Source organism: Dreissena polymorpha, chromosome 8, assembly GCF_020536995.1.
Source record: "Dreissena polymorpha isolate Duluth1 chromosome 8, UMN_Dpol_1.0, whole genome shotgun sequence".
Lineage (NCBI taxonomy): Eukaryota > Metazoa > Mollusca > Bivalvia > Myida > Dreissenidae > Dreissena > Dreissena polymorpha.
The window spans coordinates 55,464,300-55,484,395 of record NC_068362.1 but is presented as its reverse complement, the minus strand read 5'-3'; the positions used below and the strand labels follow the sequence as shown (position 1 = coordinate 55,484,395).

The 20,096-nt window shown below is 32.1% G+C and overlaps 1 long non-coding RNA gene across 1 annotated transcript; it reads left to right on the top strand.

Moving 5' to 3' along the window:
• The first annotated feature begins 3,061 nt into the window (after positions 1–3,061).
• LOC127841366 (uncharacterized) lies at positions 3,062–4,475 on the top strand. Its single transcript, XR_008030947.1, has 3 exons — positions 3,062–3,192; positions 3,617–3,838; positions 4,283–4,475. It is a non-coding gene; the product is annotated as an uncharacterized LOC127841366 (long non-coding RNA).
• The last annotated feature ends 15,621 nt before the right edge of the window (positions 4,476–20,096 follow it).

Sequence of the window (20,096 nt, the reverse complement as noted above, 5' to 3'; positions counted from 1 at the left end):
AATCTAGAAACAATAAAAAGATGCCTTGAGACTATGAAACCTTGAATGCCTTCATTCAACAAACACTGATAACGATGGTAACAGTTTGATAGGTTACCACTAGTCTTTGTGAATATGAGAACATTCCTGACATAATTAAATGGTCGTTATTGATATGTAATGTATTAACCGATAAACTGTATTTTGCTTGAAGATTTTTCTTGCAAAATACAAAATATAGTGATTCCATCATTATACTCTCGTATAATAAATCTGGGTAAAACTTTATATTTAGATAGTAAACACACGTCTTAATGTCTTATGAAACGGCATGTAATTATCTGGTTAATTCGATGACTAATAATGTGTTTTGTGTAGTTTTAACTAATAAACCAACAGTAGAACACATCCAATAAGCCAAAGTATGCAAGCACATGTTTAATGCTACCCCAAATATAATGATGATATAAAACAAAACTGTATTCAAAGATTCATTATGATTTTTAATATGTACATGTTTGAAGCAGTTAAAACACAAATTGTATCGCTAAATAACGAAATATTTTATCATGTACATCATCGACCGAATTATAGCAATTATTTAAAAATAAGACGACATGAGGTCAGGAGTTGTCTTATATTTTGTGAAGGCATCAAACATAAAAGATAACATCAAAGTATTTCCTTAAAAAATAATTGCAATTCATCTGATTTGCATGTATTCAAAACGCTTTCGTTACTGTTGATTGACATGTCTTTTGTGAAGTGAGATAACGTTCTTCACCCTAAAGATAATCTTTAAACGTGCCACTCGTATCACAGAGGACATACCAAATTAAATCGTGAGTTTTCCAAGTGCGGTTATCAGTTTATTCTAATAAATTGTTAATGGTCGTGTGCTTTGAATTTATGGCAAGCGGATGTTGGCAACAATCTTATTATACTGTTTCGGAGTTTAAATATTCATAATTGTAATATTTGTGTTAGATGTTGAGGTCTGTACGAATTTGAATCGTTTGCTTATTTATTTTTTAATATAATTTCATCATATTCTAAACATTCGAACAATTTAATGAAGATATCAATAACAATTTTATTATATAATGTTTAACCAGAGGAACATTTGCATTCACCATTGAAATGTGTGATTTTAATATCAATCAATGTCAAACGTGTTTTAAGTAATATTTCGCTTGTTTTAAGATATGGTTTATCGTTAAACCGAGCAATCAAACATGTGTGATGATATTGTAATAAGAAATCAGATGATACCATATTGCCTACGAGTTTAGTATGGGTAATTATTGTTAAAGCTTTTTATTGTTGTTTAAATTATGCTGTTTAACATGTGTTGTAAATAACGTGTAAATAAGTGTTTCGTAACAGTCGAAATAATCGATTTGTTTTACCGATCCTACGAATGTTTGTTAGGGAATTAAGTTTTGGGAATATTTGGCCAATCTTTTTGTCATTCATATGTCGTAATTCCCAATTAAGATACATTTTATATACATGTATGCATACTATTATGCAATAATTTGTGTTTGAAAATGCGATCAGATGCAATTTAACACCAAGAAATGAGTTTATTACATTTTCGGGTGTTATTAAAGGGGCTTGTTCACACGTAAATTGCATTTTTTTTTAAGTTTTTAATTTTATGCTTTAAATTCATAAATTTAAACATCGCAAATAACGTGCTCCAGAATAAAACAAAAATAAAGTAAAAATAAGAAAGAAAAAAGTAAGCCGCACCAAGGCTCGAACCACTTACCCTTGGATCGGTTTTTTCCCCGACTAAATATAGATTTTAAATATAATTTAAATATAAACACGCATTGTGACAACAACAACAACAACAACAACTATGGCGGAGTCTGTATTGTCAAACACGGAAGCAGAAGGTAAAATATGTTTTTTTTTATTGTAAAACTCAATAGTGCGTATGATTATTTTTTTTTATAAAAGTAGATTAAAATAGTATTACTGATCAAATGATTCGTTTTCGTTACATAAGTATATACATCTCAGAACGCGTAAATACTGATTGCCTCGTTTACACTTAAGTTACAGACAGAGACTAAAATTAAAGCCAAGTTGAATACAGAATTAACTTTAGTATTCGCGCAAATAAATTAAATTTATCATTAGCCTTGGAGAACTGAGATCATTTAAACATTACAGTATCTTTTTCTTTCCTCATAACTGACAGTGACAACATTATTTCTTGGCAGGCAATTCAAGATGCTGTGCATTTATTGACATATTCATTATTGTGTGTTATATGACAATGACATTTATTATTAACTAAAATGCATTTGAATGGTACTGGTAGGTTATTAATTTAAACCCAAAACTCATAGTTAACCCTTTAAGCGCTGGAACCGAATTTTGAGGGCCTTTGCAAACAGTTTGGTTCCAGATGAGACGCCACAAAACGTGGCGTCACATCAGGATCTAAACTGTTTTCTTTTCTGATAGTATTCTTTGAAAAAAATCGAAGAAATGGCTAATTTTAGAAATTCAGCGGATGACATTTAGCAGATGACAAATTTCCCAGCATGCAAAGGGTTAATGTATTTATATCAGTTTCTTCTGCACAGCTATTTTATAAATAAACTGAATAACCAAAATATTTTTGAAAATAGTAACACAGTTTATTAATTCATGGCATCAAATGCATGTAGCTGGCGCCAGACAACTCGCCCCAATACCAACTTGCCCCAAAACAAACTCGCATCAAACATATGGTCACTCGCTCCAACCAAGAGACAACTTATTTTCGTGCATCTTATTGTTTCTTTATTTAAAGTATTTTATCTTTATAATTGTTTGTTAATTTAGCAAAGCACGCATATATTTTGATAAATGTGTATTTCAACAGTACATTGTATTTTGAATAAATCAAATACAGGTCATCTGAAATGCATGTATCATTATATTTGTAAAAGCCAAGAATATTCTGGATATTCCTCTTTTTTCAATTGTTATGAATATCCTCAAGATTTGATTACCTGAATGTCGAAGAAAACTTATTATATAATAATACCACATATTTACAACTCACTTTTTTAATAGAGACCATACATAGTTTTAAAAAGTGGTTTAAATTGTGTATTTACTTTTTCAATAGGATACAACCATAAATAAACCAAGAAGTTTATGAAGAAGGGATCACTGGATTTTGTCACTTTGGTACAAGAAACAGGAAAGGTATACTTATTTAGCTGCATTTTTTTTCTGTTGATTTCATTTGAGAATATTAAAATAATTTGTAGATAATGTGTTCAGATATTCAGGCAAGTTGAGATTTCATTGATTTTTTTTTATGTCATTTCACAATATTCTTGAATGGTAACAGAAAAAAACACAGTTCAACGCACCAATTGTTGATATATTAAACAAAGTCTTTGTATGTAAAACTGTGCTGCTACATGAGCAAAGAATTTAAAAAATGATCCTAGACTACACTAGGTGAATATTGAAATTTTACAAAAAAAAACTGATAGGAATGTTTAAAAATGGTGTCATGAAAAATAAAAAAATCTATATGTACATATGTAGCTACATCTTGTGTCAAAATTCTTAGCTTTATGTTCAAAACATTTATTGTTAAATGCAGAAATGTCTTTTCAAGGATATCATCGACCACCTTACTTATACAGAAGCATAGGAGCTGTTGAAGGAAATTGCTGCCAGACAGTCAGCAGTTATCACTGACAGCCTGTCCTGGCCCAGCTTGGACCATCCTCAAGCTAACCATGATGGTGTGTTTGCAAGAATTGTCCATTTGGTAGACCATGATGAAGACCAGCTTTGTTGTAGCATGGCCTGACAATACTGTACAAGCCAGAGACCAGTGTGTTTACTGTTGTTGAATATGACCCATTTTTCATGTTTATTTTTCTGTGGGCCTGTTTAACAGAATTAATAATGCACTTTATCTATTTCAAATATGCTATTTTTCTGTGGACTGTTTAACAGAATTATTAATGCATTTTATCTATATCAAATATTTTATTTGTCTGTGGGCCTGTTTAACGGAATTAGCAATGCATTGTATCTTTATCAAATATTGTTGCTTGTAATATGAATATAGAACAGGTAAAACTACTCATGTAATTGTCTCAGCTTATAATCAAAAGTTTAGAAAATTTAACTCATTTACTGTCAACACAGTGGCCATTATGTTCCTGCATCTTAAAAGTTGGACAATAACAGCTAATATATATATATATATATATATATATATATATAGATTTAGCAAGGGGTTTTGAGTTTTTTATGTGTTCATATTTTTCAGAAAAAGGGTTAAGTGGTGACTGATCCTCTCATCCTCCTTATCCAGGAAACGTTTCGGAACAACGTGTTGGCACTGAAGATGTGGAGGACACAGATTGATCTCAGTACATCCTTTGGATACATGGACACCTTCAAAGGGACGACAACAAAACTGTACCTGTCTTTTTTTTGAAAGGAAGTAGTTAATAAAATTAGTGTTAACAGCTTTTTTAGTCTTGTTGTTTAAGAATGCTTTCAACATTTAAGTGGATTAACGGTTGTTTTAAATTTGAATCTTCAGTAATGCATTCTTAATTACATGATGTAATCTTATTTCTTTCAATATAGCGTAAATAATGAGAACATAATTATCCTCTGTATACAAAATGAAAAAAAAAGTTAACTGTTCTATTAATCATTATTTATTTATTTTGTTCTTTTGTCAGAAATATTACAGGGGCATACATACAGTATTCCTTAAATAAAAGGGGCAGTTCTTAGAAAATTAACATGTATTTTAGCAATGCATATTCAAACTTTTTCCACATTTATAACCAGCAACAATATGTAAGTATTATAATGTAACACAAATTAATACTATGAATTTACTACTGATTTTGCCGTGCCTGTCATCAAATAAACATGTTTTACTGAAATTTCTTAAAATATGTTATGTGGAAGACTTAATCAATCATTTAATAAATATTTGAGCCTGGCTCTGGGAAAAGGGGGTTTAACGCATGTACTGCACAGGCTAATCAGGGGCAACACTTTCCGCCTTATCTGGATTTTCTCTAAGAGACTCCCTTTCAACAAAAAATACAATAAAGCAGCAATTGTCTGCCTGATTGGTATGATCAGCACATGTTAATCTCGTACGACAATTTACGCACATGCATTAAGCCCCATTTTCCCAAGGCAAGGCTCACCTATTTAGGTTTTAGCTGTCTATATGCTCTTTAACTTTTGAACCATGATGCAGTTTCATATAATAATGTATTATGAGTCGTTTTTAATTGATTCATATTCTTTAGTTCAGTGTTTAACTCAACATGTATTATAATAAGGTGTTCATTTAACATTCTTGCAGTAATGTTTTGCTGTGTAATATACATGTAATAATAAATCAAAATTGAACAACTAGCTTCTTATTTCTTCATGTTATTTATTAAAACATTTTAAACCAAAACAACAAAATCCATAACATAATGAACACAAAACATAATACTCTATATTTATGAAACAAAACTATAATTGATAACATTTTGAATAAATGTTTCCAACTTTTAACATTTGACAGATCAAATTATTTCTGAATTCCACCAATTTTTTATTTATGGATAAACAGCACTTTATCATCTTTATGACAGTTTATGTAAGGCTATTACAATAAATGGTTGTTTATAGACTGATAAACAATGGAAAACAATACATAATCTATATATAGCATTGTGCTTTGATGTCATTGTTAATGGAACATAAACAAATGTGGTGTGCAGCATGCACTCAACATTGACTATGGTAGCTTATACCTAAAAGAGTTAATAATTCCTTTTCATAGTCTTTACTTGTGACAAAAAATCAGGAAAATGCTGAGCCCAGTGTTTATTTAGCTATTTGCCAGACAAGGTAATCACAAATTCTTCTGTTTCAGAGTGACCTATGATCAAATATTTTGGATCCTCTATTGTAATAACAAAACAATTAATTCACCATGTTTGATCATGGGTCTCCCATAAAAAACTTAACACAGATCATGATACATAACACCTATAAGAGTCAACAATTCCTGTAAATGGTCTTGACTTGTGACAAAAAAATCTGGAACTTGGCCCATTGTTTTCTGTAGTTATTTGCCAGACAAGGTTTTTACTTATTCTTCTTTTTCAGAGTGATCTATGATTGAATACTTTGGATCCTATATTTATGCCCCCCTTCGAAGAAGAGGGGGTATATTGCTTTGCTCATGTCGGTCGGTCCGTCCACTAGGTGGTTGTCAGACGATAACTCAAGAACGCTTGGGCCTAGGATCATGTAACTTCATAGGTACATTGATCATGACTCGCAGATGACCCCTATTGATTTTGAGATCACTAGGTCAAAGGTCACGGTGACCCGAACTAGTAAAATGTTTTTTGGATGATAACTCAAGAACGCTTATGCCTATGATCATGAAACTTAATAGGTAGATTGATCATGACTAGCAGATGACCTCTATTAATTTTCAGGTCACAAGGTCAAAGGTCAAGGTCACGGTGACCCGAAATAGTAAAATGGTTTCCGGATGATAACTCAAGAACGCTTATGCCTAGGATCATAAAACTTGATAGGTAAATTTATCATAACTTGCAGTTGACCCCTATTGATTTTGAGGTCACTAGATCAAAGGTCAAGGTCACTGTGACCCGAAATAGTAAAATGGTTTCCGGATAATAACTCAAGAACGATTATGCCTAGGATCATGAAACTTGATAGGTAAATTGATCATAACTTGCAGTTGACCCCTATTGATTTTGAGGTCACTAGATCAAAGGTCTAGGTCACAGTGACCCGAAATAGTAAAATGGTTTCCTGATGATAAATCAAGAAAGCTTATGGCTAGGATCATGAAACTTGATAGGTACATTGATCACGACTGGCAGATGACCCCTATTGATTTTCAGGTCACTAGGTCAAAGGTCAAGGTCACAGTGACAAAAACATATTTACAAAATGGCTGTCAGTACACCTGAGAGCCCATATGGGGGGCATGCATGTTTTACAAACAGCCCTTGTTTTATAACAAAACAATTAACAAAATTCACAATACCTTACACACTTAAAACTCAAATACATATTCTCGTGGCATTTCAGGGCACTTGTATGCTATGTTCGTCAGTATTTTATCAATGGTATTTCTGCCCTATGTTTATAAGCAGTTCACATATCAAAATCACATTTTATCACCATGATGATGACAGCACAGTCGACCATAATGTCACACATTTGGTCACGCCTTCATATTACACAAATAAATTCAAGCATCATTTCAAATACTAAAGTCATCTACTGACTGACAAAACAGCCAGGGTCACACATGCACTTTCATACTCAATGGTATACATCCTATAAAACCATGCTGCCAAATTCACACAACATGTTCCTACCCATAGTCAGTTATCATTGATTTCAGCTTTGTCAATTTTTTAATTCATAATAATGGTATGTTGAAGTTAATCAAAACAACATAGTTACATACACCATGTACCAATTTGTATGAGTAAATCTTCATATTGTTTCAGGGTTTTTTGCCCTTGACCTATTGGATATTGCAGCTCCTCATTAGCCTCAGGTGGATATATAAGGGGCAATTGTAGGGGCAATCAGCTTTGGATCAGCTGAATCAAAAAGGAACTTTGATCGAAGGTTTTTTTCCTTGATGATCTCTGTGTACTCAGTGCATGTACGTGTATCTCTTCTTTTCATTGACTGGCACCACCGTCCAATTGTTGGCTGCCTTCAATTTACTCTGAAATAACATATAAGCATATTTGTAATTTTGAAATGTACACTAAAACTTATCATAAAAACTATGTATGAAATTTGTTTGCTATTTTAAACATTATTTTATTCATATCATGCCAATCAGGTAACATACCAATACTTGTCTGAGCTACTTGATTCACCAGTATTAACTTATGAACCTACCAATACTTTTTTTGGCTACTTGATTCACCAGTATTAACTTATGAACCTACCAATACTTTTCTGGGCTACTTGATTCACCAGTATTAACTTATGAACCTACCAATACTTTTTTTGGCTACTTGATTCACCAGAATTAACTTATGAACCTACCAATACTTTTCTGGGCTACTTGATTCACCAGTATTAACTTATGAACCTACCAATACTTTTCTGGGCTACTTGATTCACCAGTATTAACTTATGAACCTACCAATACTTTTCTGGGCTACTTAATTCACCAGTATTAACTTATGAACCTACCAATACTTTTCTTGGCTTCTTGATTCACCAGTATGAGCTTATTATATGATGAAGTTATCATACTTGAGTCACTAACTGACAATTACTGTACAACTAGAGATTGGAGGAGAATGGCATTGAAATAATTTCATGACCAATCACCATGCAAGTTATCTAAACGGTTCAGAAAACAAACCAGATATCGGATATCCTCTGGTTTTCATAACATAAAAAGTTTCTGGTAAAAAAAATGATAAAGCAATTATATTACCAAGGAACTTTAGAAAGCACATATAATCTTATTGAATATAAATATATTATTTTATCAATTAAAATATGCTAAGACAGGTTTGTTTGCAAGAAAAGTAAGATGTTATCTCTCCAATTCCTGACACATGACCAGGTGTTGTACTTCCTTGTGACACAAATGCCAGGCCAGGACCTGGCGGGGGCTGATGACCGTGCATAGGTGAAGAGTTTGTTGTTCTAACATTATGCTGAACAGTCAAACTTGCAATAGTTTGGCCGGCACGTCTTCCTAAATGCCTTAAAAAGAAGGTTTGTTTTAGAATATAAAATTGATCTCATATCAATTTAAAGAAACAACAAAATTGATGTTAAAATTAGGGAATAAACTGTATAATCATATTATCATATCATGATAATTGATTACATAATATAACATATATATTTGCATACCAGTATATTTTATAATATAATATATACCGTATAAATTAATCATTCATAATTCATCTTTATCATTAATTTCATGCTTCATTTGACTCGTGTTGGAGTGTTCCTTATAAGTTATAACGAATTCATTAAATTGATACGAACATCTTGGCATAGGGGCATAAAGGCTTATTTTAAAACGCGCAATGAACAAATTATGTTATCAGTGCGTATCTGGTTTCGTTGCAGAGTAAAATATCCATACAATAAAACTAAATACCTATCCCAACTTTTGCTAAAATTCCTTTGTAAACAGGCAACACTTGCCAAAAACTAAACGTAGCTTCTAAAATATGACTTACAATTCGTGTTTAAGCCTGTCTTCGTCCCTTCCATCGATACTCCTATGGTTCTGCAAACACTCAGTCTTGTCGCCAAGATTGAATAAATTCGAGCGATGCCGCTGGCTCCGGCTTTTGTTTCTCTTTTTTTATATTTTCGATCACAGAAATGAGATGCATTGTTTGTAAACCAAAAGCGGATAAGCGCAGCGCGCATGCGCAGGCTGCATTCTGGTATACTAGTTGGGATCCCGTTCAATTTCTGACTAAAAATAACTCATTTCGCGTTTGAGACGCTTTATAATTTTCAGGTTTTCAAATCGTCAAAGTTGCATTTTATGGAAATTTTAGAGCATGGAAACAATTTGGTATTTTTTTTTAAAGCAAATATAATAACTACAGTAAAAATTTGCAAATCCGAAACAGTTTTTTTCAATTTTGTCAATTTATCAAAGTGTGAACAAGCCCCTTTAAATTTCAGGACAACAAGCGATTATAATAATAAAATAACTTTATTACAATCCAGTTGGTATGCGAACCACTTTTTTGTCATTCCTAATCGTATTACCTTATTATGATACACATTTTTAAACATGTATACACTATATTTTGCAATAATTTGTGTTTGTAAATGCGATCAGATGAAGTTGTAAGCCAAGAAATAAGTGTATTACACTTTCGGGCGTTATTCCGGTTTGTCAAGCCATTGTAATAATGTAATAACTTTGTTACAATTCAGGTTGTATGCGAACACCTTTTATGCCATTCCTAGTCGTATAACCTTATTTAGATACACGTTTTTAAACATGTATACACTATATTTTGCAATAATTTGTATTTGAAATTGCGATCAAATGCAATTTTAAGCCAAGAAATAAGTTTATTACACTTTTGGGCGTTATTACAATTCAGGTTGTCAAGCAATTGTAATAATGTAATAACTTTATTACAATTAAGGTTGTATGAGACCAACCTTTATATCATTCAAATGTCGTTTTGCCTTATTAAGATACATTTTATATACATGTATACATACCTTTTTTGCAATAATATGTGTTTGAAAATGCGATCAGATGCAATTTAAACCAAGAAATGAGTTTATTACACTTTCGGGTGTTATCAAAATTCAGTGCGACACGCGAGTTATATACTGTAATAACTTTGTTACAGTTGAGTTTGTATGAAAACACATTTTTTGTCATTCCGAGGTCGTATCGCCATATTAATATAAATTTTAAGTACATGTATGCATTATATTTTGTAATAATCTGTGTTTGAAAATGCAATTATATGCAATTGTAAAAAAAGAAAAAAGTTTATTACACTTTCGAGCGTTATTACAATTCAGGTTGTCACGCAATTGTACTAGTTAATGTAATAAATTTATCAAAATTGAGGTTGTATGAGACAAATCTTTTTCTCATGCATATGTCGTATTTCACTATTAAGATACATTTAATATACACGTATTCATACTATTTTGCAATAATTTGTGTTTGAAAATGCGATCAGATTCAATTTTAAACCAAGAAATTTGTTTTCATGTATAACATGTTCGGGTGTTATCAAATTTCAGGGCAACAAGCGATTGTAGTAATGTAATAACTTAATTACAATTCAAGTTGTATGCGCACACCTTTTTTGTCATTCCTATTCGTATTACCTTATTGAGATACACTTTTTTTAAACATGTATACACTATATTTTGCAATAATGTGTGCTTGAAAATGCGATCAGATGCAATTTTAAGCCAAGAAATAAGTTTATTACACTTTGGGGCGTTATTGCAACTCAGGTTGTCAAGCAATTGTAATAATGTAATAACTTTATTATAATTCAGGTTGAATGAGACCATCCTTAATGTCATTCATAGGTCGTTTTTCCCTATTAAGACACATTTTATATACATGTATGCATTATATTTTGCAATACTCTGTGTTTGAAAATGCGATCAGATGCATTTCGAACTAAGAAATGAGTTTATTACACTTTCGGGTGTTATCAAAATTCAGTACGACACGCGATTGTAATAATGTAATAACTTTGTTACAATTGAGTTTGTATGAAAACACATTTTGTGTCATTTATAGGTCGTATTGTCATATTAATATAAATTTTATGTACATGTATGCATTATATTTTGCAATAATATGTGTTTGAAAATGCGATTATATGCAATTTTAAACCAAGAAAACAAATTATTACACTTTCGGGTGTTATTACAATTCAGGTTGTCAAGCAATTGTAATAATGTGATAACTTTATTACAATTGAGGTTGTATGAGACCAACTATTTTGTCATTCATATGCCGTATTGCCCTATTAAAATACATTAAATATACATATATGCATTATAGATTGCAATAATTTGTGTTTGAAAATGCGATCAGATGCAATATTTAACCAAGAAAAAAGTTTATTACACTTTCGGGCGTTATTACAATTCAGGTTGTAACAACGCTCGGCACGAATAATTTAACAAAATATGACAGTTAACATATGTCATATGTATTTTTACATGGAAAGGATACACGTAGCCGCAAGATAATAAGTTGATTAAATTATAAGACACCCATACAAGAATTAATTTTAAAATATAGAACAAGAGGTCTCCAGAAACATCAGCATAATATAAGTTATCTTGTGAACGTCTTGTTGTATAGTGTAAAGTTCATAAACACAAGATGTATAAACATTCACAAAGGCAACGAGTATTATATTGATATAAAACATTTAAATGAGACATTTCGTATGTTTCAGACGTACATAATGTGTGTTAACGATTTCAATCATCCTGAAAAGATCGATGCATTATTCATGAACCATGGAAATCAACACGCATTATTAACTTATATTTGAATTTGTAACAGGTCAGGCGTTATATTGGCATACGCTATATTATGCAATTAGGAACACAAATACTGAAAACTAGCTCATTACTACAATGCAATAATACTGGTGAGTGACCTCAACGTGGACAAACGGTTTGCTAACGCATCTCTGGTCAAGCACATATGACACGATAACTTGACGGCGCTGACCATGCAAAACTTGAAGACAATGTGTTCGCCTCCGTTAGTCCTAAATACACAATTCAATAAAAGGTACTTGCGTACTTTCAGGCAAACTAATTCAGTCTTGTTTAAAGCCCACCGTACATGCATATTGTTTGTCAACCGAAAAAGATACTCCAGATATTATATAATCGGGAGTCAATCATTACAAATCCGCCTTACGCATGTGCGTAACATATTGTCGTGAAAGATCCGAATGTTTGTCCATATCACCTGTGGAAAGGGATAAAACGAAATCCAAACGAGCAATCACCGAATTTAAATCCACAGTTAGTGAAAAATAACGGTAAAATCCCATAAGGGCGGCAATACAACTATTAACCATAATGTGTGGTTACGGAATATCATGTGCCGAAACCAATTATTGGTGATGTAGCGCTTCCAAAGAAAAGGAATACTACATGAAATTCTGTGTTGTATCTGCATTTACTAAAAAGCATGTATCGTCTTCACATCTGGAATAATTACAATATTTATATTAAAAAGGTAACTATATGGACATATTTTTGGACACTATTGCTACACTATTTATGATAATGCCATTAAAATGGTGGAATCATTTATTTTGGGAAAAGTATTGTTTTTGGTTTATTAGACTTGTTATTACTCACGTAATTAACAATCCTCAAATGTATGTTTTAGTGAAATTTATATATTTCAGGGTTATGTTCTATCTTATTAAATGCGTAGTAACTTATTGTATAACATATAAGCCTGTGCATGTCATAAAACCTATTGATTGTTTGATTGACCTGTTAAAAATTATTGTACATAGAATAATAACTTTTGCGAAATACACCAGTCGTGTCCAGGAACCTGAAATACCTTTACGTGCAAAGATCTTTTAGATATTTTTCAGAAGGAAAATACTAGTCTTATATTCAGATGTGACCACGTTGTATGATAAATAAATTTTCGGGCAAAGATTGCCAATAATGTGACTAACTGTATACACGTTTAGGGTTTGTATGAACTTATACCCCTATACATGTGCGCACTCACCATATCTATTATTTATTATTTATGAAGATAAGAATGCATTATTGATGTATAATATTCGTTTAATAGAAATCAGCGTTGATAATGTGATACAAATACACGGGTATGTAATGTGTATACCACTAAGAATAGTCAACGGAAAGATCATCTGAATTACATTTCAAATCGAAAATTAAAATATGCGTGGTTAGTGCAGCATGAATGATAACAATATCACACAAGATCTATACAAGATTGTGTTGCAATAGCAAATATATATCAGTTTCTATTCGACATAACACTTTCCAGACAAACTATCGCAAGTTGTCAACAGAAGGACCTTCGCCACTGTTTATTTACACGCAAAATGTTCCAGCTTTTGGTCAAAAAGGAAATAATTTAGCACTGGGTCAATTGTATGTATTAAGCATTTTCACAACACATTTTCGTGTTTAGTAAGATGTATTTAAAACGAATAATATAAACTGTATAAATGCATGTATTGTTCATTGTATACTAATTGTGAACAATATGTGAGAAAGAGCACGAACATTGCTAAATACCCAAATCAAATAAAAATCATACTTCACATGTCATGCAAGAATCGTATTTTTACGTTTGATCTGTCAACAATAAATGTACACGAAAACGTGACCGTGTATCCATTTTTGTAATAAATTAATCGAACTGCATTGTGCTATGACTGTTAACGTTGACATTAAATTACGTTGCGCTCGGCACCTTTCTAAATCGTATTACTATATGAATGAAAAAAGACGTGTCGTTGTAAAGAAAACATTGCATACTCTGTGAGATTCAGAGAATTTCTGCCGGAAGACACTGCTACAAAAATGGATATCACATTAATATACAAATCAACTCTTAATGAATTCACTCGTAAATGGCATTCATTTGTGACATTTCACATTGTTAATGTGAGACAATATGTGATAACGAGTGCGCTATTTGTGAGAAGACAAATGCGTTATTCATGCCACACGGTGCAAAGATATACATGTACTTGTAAGGCTAGTTTGTTACGAATCTTATACTTTACGTGCGCATTTGCCATTAATAGGAGAATTTTAACATAAAAGATCTGATTAACGCTTTCATTTGGTACCATAATTTGTTTAATAGTTCAGAAAGTGAGTAATCTAGCCTTATGGAACAGGATGGAATGCAGTCAAACGAGTGGCAGATTCACAAGAATAACAAGTAGTTTGACGTTAACACGCTCATTATTTCCTTTGAAATATTAACTATAGCCACGCGATTTTATCTTGACACGCCATGTCACCTAAATAATGAAAAAAGGTTGATCAGTCAAAGAATGAAATGTCAATTAAAACCATTAGCTAGTGTCTTACACGTTTACTGTGAACGATAATGTAACCGTAATGTAATGGCACGGAAACAGTTGAAAGCTTGATGTAACAATAACTGAAGATAAAATATGCTTTCACATTTGATTGTATTATCATACACATGCGAATATGACCATGCACGTTTATACTAAGTCGTTGGTCCGGTTTTGCGATCTCAAAGATATAACACTGAGCAGCTGTTAAATGCATTATTTCAAGTTATTAAATTGCATTTGAGTTTTAATATTCGTATCAAACCGGTCATTTTACTTAATTAAACACGAACAATATATGACAACTTAACAAATACATGTGCGCATTAATGTGACAGTAAGTGTTCACAGTTATCCCCCCTAAAGCGATAGGCGGGATATACTAGACAACATTCAGTCCGTCCGTTAGTCAGTCCGTCAGTCTGTAAGAGCATGTTTCGTGTTTGCTAAAACATTCATTTAGCCTTTGATGCATTTGCATTTAACTGCCGACTATATTAAGGGCATTAAGACGATATGCAAAATACTTAAACCCAATATTTTAAATTCCACGTCCTTTTGCCTCAATATCATATACACATTGTAAATGATGTGTATTGATTTACCACAGGTTATGGTCATTCGGACGATGTGCTTAAAAGATGTGTCAGTCATGTCGTCTTAATTTCCATGTCAAAACACACGGTCAAATGTGTAGGGTCTATTTGTATCCCATCCCATCTAGATCTCATTTCCCCTCAAAGTCAGTTGTGTCTGCTAAAGATCAAACTTATACTTCAAGGTCAAATGGTTGAGCCTTTATTTGCATTTTCGGTGCATATTCAAATTCAGTGGTGTTCATAAAACTTCGATAAATATTACAGACGTTACGTACGATCCAGTCACATCTGCTCAAGCTGAACATTAAGATGATCATTTCAAGGGCTAAACAACCTCGCCGTGAGATAAAGCTGTCGCTTTAAGTGCCTTGTGTTTGTATCATATTCATTATAATATGTTAACGTTTGCCTTGCATGCATATAAGTATAATGATACAAACATGTAACAAGATGAACGATCACTATGTGTAATCTTAAACATAAAGTAGTCACGGGGGATATTGTTTTCCGCATAAGCCAATTTTGCATCCTAGCAAAGCCGTGTCATCGTATATAAACGCGACTATTCGATAGTATCGTTTTCCAATACATTTATTATTAACCTGATTATTGTGAATGCAATATTTTGTTATGTTGTCATTCATAACCGAAAAGCGCGGCAAACCATCACTGAACAACAGCACATCGGTATAAAAATACAGTCGGAACATCAGCACATGTTAATCATGATCATACCATTTTCAAGTATAAGGTTTTTGTAAAACGGAATGCCATATACAAAAGTGTTGAATATATTTTTATCATACCACATTGATATCCTGTTGCCTGATATATATTTTATATCACGGTCAATAGGAAGTTTATATATCAGTCATGTGTGGAGGCTACTAAGACTTAAGTAAAATGTTTTGTTTTTATTGTTTTATTGTAAAACTGAATCAGATTTATCAAAACAAACAATTTGATACCAATATGTATTACATTTAATCCACAAACAACAACAAAAACAGAAAAAAGGTATTTTACAAATATTAAGAACGAATAAGTACATGCTGATGACGTTATGTAACAAACGGACTTCTTTTTTTGACACGCCTTCATAAGCAAACATCAAACGTCAAAGGTTATGTCAAAAGTTCAGCACTTAATATAAACAGACCAAACAAATAAAACAAACAATAAAAAATCAGTAAAAATAGTTAAAAAATAAAATAGTAACACACTTCACAATAAAACCCAATGTAATATGCATTAAATAATGAAATAATTTTAAATCATAAATTATTATTAAGGTTACATTTGTCGTCTTCTACAGTTTGCCAATGTTGCCACATAAATTGTGTTTGATAAGGCTCGTTAAAAGCTAATTTCTTTTCAAAATAAGGACTTAAACATAGAAAACATATATAAATACAATAAATAAACATTACCATGTCAGACTTTGTGGATGGAGGTAAGTTTGACATTGTTTGGGACGGTTTAATGGAGGAAGTTGTTATGTCTGAGAAAAGACTTTGCCAATCAGTTTGGAATAAATCCGAGTGTGTTTAATGAACCATTTGATGAAATCACGAATGCAAATGTCAATTTAAATAAAAGTTATTTAGAATCCCTTACTGAAACAAAATCAAACACTTAGAACAGTGAAAACATATCAGACGCCATAGAAATAACAACCGAAGATGTACACAAATTAACTGAAGCAAAAGATAAGAAAAACACTTTCCGGAAAACACTGGCAAATGTCAGTCGATTTCAAAAATATCTTGCCAAGAAAGGCGAAACGAAGGCAATCCACAATTTATCAGTCGACCATCTAGATGAATATCTTGTCACATATCTGCTCTCCATTCGCAAGAATGATGATGATGAATACGAGCCTGTCACATTGCGTAGAATCGTGGGAAGCATTGACGGAAACTTCAAAGAGCAAAGTACCCATACTCTATCTTCCGGAGCAGTGGTCCATCTTTTCCCTCTCACACGTGACTGCCTGAAAGCAAAGCAGAAAAATCTAAACAAAAACAAGGTAAATGTATTTTAAATCACTGTTTAATCACGGCAGAAACTTGGTGAAAAAAATTGCCAAGATGTTGAAAAATATGGCAATCGATGCCTGTTTTAAAAAAACAAAAAGCATAAGTAATCATTCTGCTAGAAAACAACTTGTTCAAAAGCTAAGGGATTCCAATATCGCACCCACCGAAATCATGCAAATAACAGGACACAAAAACGTACAGTCAATTACCAATTACAGTGAAATTTCCAAACAAACACAACAAAGATGTTCAAACCTTTTGGCAACATGTTCTACTGCAACTCCATCTGTTTCATGCACTTCTGTCAACACTTCCGAAATGAACATTTCTCTCCCCACCCACCCGGCAGTTTCACAAGCACAGTTTCCTGGCCAAAATCCAAAAAATGACATGTTTTTTTAGCTGTACTTAACGTGCAGAACCTCAATATCTACGAACAACCACCACAGTAAACCAAACGCGCAGTATATATTCCAATTTTGATAAAAACATCATTCAATTCTTTACACGTGTTGACACACTGCGAACACGTGAGCGACTGGACTGGCCTTGACATGTTACAACGGTTATCAAGTTTCGCCTTTAAAAGTATAATATATGCTTTCATTTTGTGTAATAAAGTATTGCTGCTTAAAGTTTTGTTGCAGAATTAAAGAAGAAAGAGAAAGAAACAGCGTTATTAAATTACATTAAATCGCGCTACTTTTCGTGTTGAGGAACAATGCTATTTTTAGAAAGATTCATACGCGATACACGAATGCAGCGGCTCCAGGGCGTAGCGATTATTTTTCCTTATTTCTTGAAAAACGGGATGAGTGGTGTCAGTGGTATGATAAACAGAAAAACAGGTTACATATGGCCAGTACGATGTTTCCAATTCGTGTGTTACGCAATATACTGGTAGTCACAAATGCAAATCACGCATTCAAACGGTTTAATGTATTAAAGGATTGAGATACGGCATTCATCATTTCATCGTTTTCTTATTTTGTAATAGTTTATCTTATACAATATATCTACAAACATACGACAATATGCACCTTGTTTTAAATAAATGGCAATCAAGCTCCGCCAACCTCACTAACTATTAAACAAACTTAGGGTTTGGACCGTAATTATGCATCGCTACCGTTTCACCCCTTGGTTCAATAAACTTTTGCTTTATCAATTAAATAAATATCAATTACTTAGAATATAAGGTTTACTATAAATAATGCGACGTATTTTTATGCAAATGTTTATGAAATCAGACACAAAACGCTATCACTAGAAATTGCAATACGCACATTAGTGAAAACATCTTTTTTAACTTCAAATAATTTAACAAGATGTATAAACACTTGTTCAACACAAAGGAATGTTAAACTCCCATAATATATGACAAATGTATTTTTGTTGTAGTTAAACTAAGTTCATCGTATTTTTATTTGCTTTTCAGCTGCTTTAATGGATATGCATACATCATCCAATTGACTTAATTACAATACTGCATTTTTAATCGTATATATATATATATATATATATATATATATATATATATATATATATATATATATATATATATATATATATATATATGTATATATATATATATGTATATAATTATTTTCATGAGACAACGTAATTGAAATAAATTGTATCAGATAACCGAAAAAGTATGTGCCCCTAATAAAAATATGATAATTGTTAACGTACATGAAGTATTAAATTGGGATATAAGCCCACCTAATGAATGCTACTGATAACTAATGGGTATGCTTATCTATCGGTAACGAGATTCCTCAATATATCGGGGTATTAAGTTAGAAGGATGCAATGATTAAGTTAAGTTAAATTAACGACAATTTCGGTTTGAATGTACTTAACATAAGCTATGTATTGAAAACAAAAGACCAAAAACAACAAGCCCCCAGTTAACAAATTATTGATTTTGTGTGACTATATCGATGTTAAGTATTTGCTGTTCGACTAAACCATACTTTTCTTATGAAACTATATATATATATATTTCAATGATAACATATTGTTATATTGATATAAAACGGTTGCTGAAAAGTTCGCACTGACCAATCAAAAGTATATCTATATTTATTTAACTAATTTTAACCACATTGCATTAAATAATTTTCTGATTATTTTAATGGCTAGGGTTATATAGGTAAGTATGTTTTCTTAACCGCATTTCGCTTCATTACATTGAAACTTCATGCAACAGCTCAGCTTTGATAAATGTTCCGCGTGTTATCAGTTGAATCGTTAGAAGTGTTAACTTTTCGATCAATCAAAAGATAAGTTTACCTAAGATAAACGATTTGAATTGCATCAGTTGTACACACCTACATGTATAGAGGTTGGCAGCACATAAGCCCAACTGTAAGATTATATAATGTTATTTGTTGTTAGTGTACTGCAGGCTGCAACAACAATTACAACACACTTCTAAATACTCTTAGTTTTTAATGAAATGCACATAACAAACGGACCGTTTTCCGACCTAGATCATTGCCCTTTTCATTTCAACTGCAAGGAGCATGAAGATACCTTATGTAAAAAAAGAGATATTAACACGGTTGTTGAAAAGTTTTGCTTAACTAGTCAGAGTATTGTTATTATCGTTTGGTTACTGTGAGTTTATGCGTAATATAAAGTGGGTATGTTAAAAACTCAACAAATACTCTTCTATATGTATATGTGGCCTCATAATCATCATCTTATTGTAAGCACTCATTTATTGTTGTCATGAAAGTGTAAATATCATATTATTGTTGATATGACATACGCCTGTGTCTCAGTGTGTATGTCATGTT